The following is a 6,000-nucleotide window of genomic DNA, read 5'->3' on the forward strand; positions in this document are numbered from 1 at the left end:
TCTATTGCTAATACCTGCTAATAAATGCATGATAAATGCTGATTGTTTACTGTGTAATGCGGAACAATAAATGTCAAGTGCTTATTCAGATCTGAAACAACTGATACGTATTAGACCTTCCTGTTCCGATAAAGGACTGACTATATTAGTGGATGAATGCATCTTTTAGCCACTGGCCTTCATTGCATAACTTTTAATCCATCAAAACTTTTTCAAACATTTTAGTGTATATAATTTCGGTCTTATGTCCCCTTGACGTTAGGACATGTTATTGCTCCAAGGCGGACTGGAAGAATATTATATGTTTTCAAATAATTAAAAGTTACACTAATTAGTTCAAGAGATGCTATGGAAGGCTGGTGCGCCATGCTAATTCAGTGCCAAATGCTAAATGACAAATAGTTAATGCAAAATACTATTTGCCAAACGTTGAATGTCAATTAATGACTGTCAAACGGTATAATAGTCAAACGATAAGTACTGCTAAGTATTAAGAAATGCTAAAAACACATGCTAAATGTTTTTGCTAAGTGCTTATTAAAATAGAGCTGAATATGTCAGTATATGATTGCATCCTTTAAATTCACCTTTGTTACATAACTTTGTCTGAACATTTTAAGAGTTTACAGTTCCGGTCTAATATTCTTATGGCCGGCAGAACATGTTATTGGTAGAATATTATATACAGTCAAGCCTGTGTTAAAGCCTTAAATTCTAAGGTTCACCTGGCTCTAAAGACCACATGTTTTGTTTCCCATTTTAACATTTATAATAAAGATCACCTCCCAATAAAGACCACATTTTTGCTCTCCCAACGGAGGTCTTTTTAGACAGGTTTGACTGTATCTTCAAATAATTATAAGTTACATTCATAAGGTTAAGAGGTTCGTAAATTTAAAAATGTTGACGATTAGCATCAAACATTAGCTATTTGACATTTAGCGTTTGTCGTTAAGCATTAAATATATGGCATTTAAGCATTTGGTATGAAACATTTAGCTTTAAGTAATTGGCATTTAGCATTGAGTTTTTGGCATTTGCTAACTAGCATGGCGCACCGCACCGGCCTTACATAAGATACAAATCGTTGATAAGAATTTTACGATTAGCGTTTATCATTTAGCAATAAACATTAGCTATATATCACATTTAGCATTTGTTATTTTGAAGTAAGTATATGGCATATAGGACTGGTATTTAAGTATTTGGCATTTAACATTATGTAATTGGCATTTAGCTTTAGATATTTGTCATTTAGTATTTGTCAATTAGCAAGACAAATTTACCTTAAGGAATAAGGCGTATAGCATTTGGTATCTAGCATTAACATTTAGATTTAACTAATTGGCATTTGGCATTACCTATTGAAATTTACTTATTTTGTTTTGTTTTGGGTTTAACGCCGTTTTTCAACAGTATTTCAGTCATGTAACAGCGGGCAGTTAACCTAACCAGTGTTCCTGGGTTCTGTACCAGTACAAACCTGTTCTCCGCAAGTAACTGCCAACTTCCCCACATGAATTATCAGAGGTGGAGGACTAATGATTTCAGACACAATGTCGTTTATCAAATAGTCACGGAGAACATACGCCCCGCCCGAGGATCGAACTCGCGACCCCGCGATCCGTAGACCAACGCTCTTACCTACTGAGCTAAGCGGGCGGGCGAAATTTACTTATTAGCATGGCGCATGCCTTCCATATACATGTATATCCAACAGTTGTTAAAGTTAGCTTTTACAATGATAGTTGGAACACTGCTGTCGTATTTAAGCATAACCCCATTGCATGTCCAAGGAATAAACGCTACCCATGTGTGGTCATTTTTGTTAGTTTTACACTGGTCACAGCTCTACAGTGGTAAATCGGACATTCGACAGTGATAACCTGTCATTTGGCAGTGGTAATCTGTCCTTCAACTGTGATAACTTGACATTCGGCAGTGGTAAAATGACATTCAGCAGTGGTAAACTGACATTCAGCAGTTATAATTTGTCATTCAGCAGTGGTAACATAACATTCTGTAATGGTAACTTGTCATTCGGCAGTGGGATCCTTACATTCGGCAGTGGAAACCTGACATTCGGCAGTGGTAACTTGTCATTCGGCAGTGTAACTTGACATTCGGCAGTGGTAACTTGTCATTCAGAAGTGGTAACCTAGCATTCTGCAATGGTAATGTGACATTCGACAGAGATAACCTGTCATTCGACAGAGATAACCTGTCATTTGGCAGTGGTAACCTGTCCTTCAACTGTGGTAACTTGACATTCGGCAATGGTTAAATGACATTCAGCACTGGTAATCTGACAATCGGTAGTGGTAACTTGTCATTCGGCAGTGGTAACCTTACATTCCGCAGTGGAAGCTTGTCATTCGGCTGTGGTAACCTTACATTTCGCAGTGGTAGCTTGTCATTCGGCTGTGGTAACCTTACATTCGGCTGTGGTAACCTTACATTCCGCAGTGGTAGCTTGTCATTCGGCTGTGGTAACCTTACAATCCGCAGTGGTAGCTTGTCATTCGGCTGTGGTAACCTTACATTCCGCAGTGGTAGCTTGTCATTCGGCTGTGGTAACCTTACATTCCGCAGTGGTAGCTTGTCATTCGGCTGTGGTAACCTTACATTCCGCAGTGGTAGCTTGTCATTCGGCTGTGGTAACCTTACATTCCGCAGTGGTAGCTTGTCATTCGGCTGTGGTAACCTTACATTCCGCAGTGGTAACTTGTCATTCGGCAGTGGTAACCTTACATTCCGCAGTGGTAACTTGTCATTCGGCTGTGGTAACCTTACATTCCGCAGTGGTAACTTGTCATTCGGCTGTGGTAACCTTACATTCCGCAGTGGTAACTTGTCATTCGGCTGTGGTAACCTTACATTTCGCAGTGGTAACCTTACATTCCGCAGTGGTAACTTGTCATTCGGCTGTGGTAACCTTACATTTCGCAGTGGTAACCTGACATTTATCAGTGGTAACCTGACAGTCGACAGTTGTAATCCGACATTCGATATACCACAGATGCCCTGCCTCATGGATTATAAGCACATTTTAAGCGAAGCTTCATTCATGTTTTTGAAGTTTTAATATTTAGCATTTCATGGTGGTCTTCTGGAAGGCTTTTTGGAACCACGGGTCTTAGTTAAAGTTTACATAAAAATGAGTGAATAAAGCACTACCCGGATCTGCAATAAAGCATTCGGCTAGCCTAAGAGTGGATTTTGCTAGAACGGATCACACTTTGTGCAAGCTGCTCATGGGATCCAGGCCTGGCAAAATCAAGTCAAGTCGAATACAGAATTGCGTATCAAGGTAATGTTATAACTCTTTTTAGTATTCATGTGTTTCATTATCGAATGGATGTGTCTGCATTTGTGTTATTTTAAGTACAAAAGACTTAGTTTGGAAGTGCAAAACTATCGTTTATACAAAGGTGACGTGTAAAATACAAGGGACTCGACTTTTCTGTGCAACAAAATTCTGCTTAAGCCGGTGTAAGTGGGCGTGTAGGCTGTTCTATATTCATACCCTGGATGCTGGCTTTTCTCGGTATCTCCCTTTCTCCGTGTATAATATGTGTAATATACCGACTAAAGGTTCGGGTTAGTATTACCATGTCACAGTCTGGTATGTACGGTCACGGAATGCCAAAAGGGAGACCCCTTTTCTCGATGCAGCTTTTGCACTGGCAAACAGACTTGTACGATATGCATTTATAGCGAGGGTTCTCGCCATTCCCAAAGCCAGTGTTGACGAATCTATGCATATCGGCTCTTCCAACTTTCAACCCAGACGGTAAGCTATATCAAATTGTTACTAGTTATTAGGAATAATAACGGTTCATGTAGTTTCTGGTCACATCGTCAAAAGCGCATTTTCATCTTCAAAGGAGTCTTTGTGTTTGGAATTATAAACGCCGGCTTTAAAATCATACTTAGTAGAATGTATACTGAATGTCCATAGTCTGTTTCGTTGCGAACATCACACACTTTGTCCCAAGGAGCTATATAATCTCGGTTGTTCCAGTAAGAACATGAGCTGAGTGTAATATATGTAATTTTATATGCCTATAAGACAGCCTGCCCCAGGTATCGGTGTCATTTTAAGACTCAAGGACAGGGTAGATCTACTGACAATAAATAATGTTATGAAGTGTGACAGCGATAAATATTCCCAGCAAGCTCATAAACATTTCAGTCTCGAGGTCATTCACCTTGACCTTACACCTCCTGACCACCCCCTCCCTCAAAAATAATCGGCAAAACAAACTAAAACAACTATGAAGTATGTTGGCCTTACGGCAAACCGTTCATTAGATCAGAAACAGTTTCAGCCAGTTACTGTGACCTTGACCAAATGACACCGAACCATTAGGAGTCATCTGTCCACTTCAAACACTGGTGAAGTCAGACAGTCAAAGGCCAAAGCATTCTCCAGTTTTGATTCACAACCATTTTCAAATCAACAGTTTCTGCATTGTAAACCTAAGAATTCTCTAGTTATTGTTCGAATTTTATTTTGTTTTCAGTCTCAGTGCCACTCTTGACCTTGGACTTAACCTCAAAACAAAAGGGGTCATCTATTAATCAAAGGCACCTGACCACTGCAGATCAAATCAATCAGAAACCAAACTGTCTACCAGCACACAAGCAAAACAAAACAGACAGAAGCAAACAGAACTAAAACAAGAGCACCGCAATGTGGAGCAATATACGCCCGAAGGTATGACCTTTGATCCCTAAGTGTGACCTTGACCTTCAAGCGATCCATTCGAAACATGCGCTCTGCACGTTGTCTCGATGTGGTGAACATTTATGCAAAGTTTCTTTAAATTTATTTATTTATTTGGGTTTTACGGCGCACCAACACAGTATAGGTTATATGGCGCCAAACACGACTACAAATTTTGGTTCCACATCTCATCTACATCGAAATAAAAACATGAGGTATGGAACAAGTTTCTTTGAAATCCTTCAAGCAGTTCAAGAGTAACAGAGCGGACATGAAACAAAGTCATAGGACCTTTGACCCGTAAGTGTGACCAGTCATCTAAAACAAGCTCGGCACATCGTCTCGATGTGGTGAACATTTGTGTCAAATTTCTTCCAAATCTTTCAAGAGCGGACACGAAATTGCTAACAGACGGACACCGGCGTCACAACGTAATACGTCTCTTCGGCGTATAATAACTAGTCTCATTTGAAATATACATGTAACAGCATTTTGAGTTTTACTCCCATTTAGTAGTCTGCAGCTAATTGAAACGTACATTTCGACCATTAGGACTAAGATTGGAGAAATATTCTGTTGGCATTGTTGGGCACACAATTAAAAACTATGAAATCTCTTCCAAGCAGATAATGGACAGTACAGGTACAAGGTAATACTGGGTCAACTATATCTTGATCTATGTAGTCTTTCGGTGAAGTACAAAAATCCAAAATGCAGCACTAATTTCACCACCTTGCTAGAACCATATTTTACAGAAAAGTTAACCATTATCATGCTGAACGCGATTCATTCTGCCTTTGTGACCAGTGCAATCACGATCAGCTTGCACATACGTGCAGTCTGATCATGATCTGCACTGTTCGCAATTCAGTCAGTATCTTTTTGGTATGCACCCCTTTTAACAGTTAATGGTACTGTCCAAATTGCAAGATGGTAAAGTTCATAATAGAAATTTATCAGGGTAAGGGTTAAAACTGATTATCACTATTAGTTCTCCAAGTTCGATACATATACCAAGGAAATTATTCAGGCCAGCTGCATCCATTAATTTATGGGTCCAGGTACAAGTTACTTTTCAGGCTGCCGTGTCGAGTCACCTCAGATCTAAAGCTCCGTGGACAAGTTGTTTTTTTAATGTAATAGTACAAACTTGAAGAACTAGTTACCATAATAGTTATTTTTTTCTCTGCTAACTTGAAGTGGGTAGAAGACATTAAAATGTTTGTTGAAAATGTGTTAAACAGGGAGAAAACAAAAACAATACTTGTGGG

This window comes from Mercenaria mercenaria, chromosome 8 (assembly GCF_021730395.1).
Source record: "Mercenaria mercenaria strain notata chromosome 8, MADL_Memer_1, whole genome shotgun sequence".
NCBI lineage: Eukaryota > Metazoa > Mollusca > Bivalvia > Venerida > Veneridae > Mercenaria > Mercenaria mercenaria.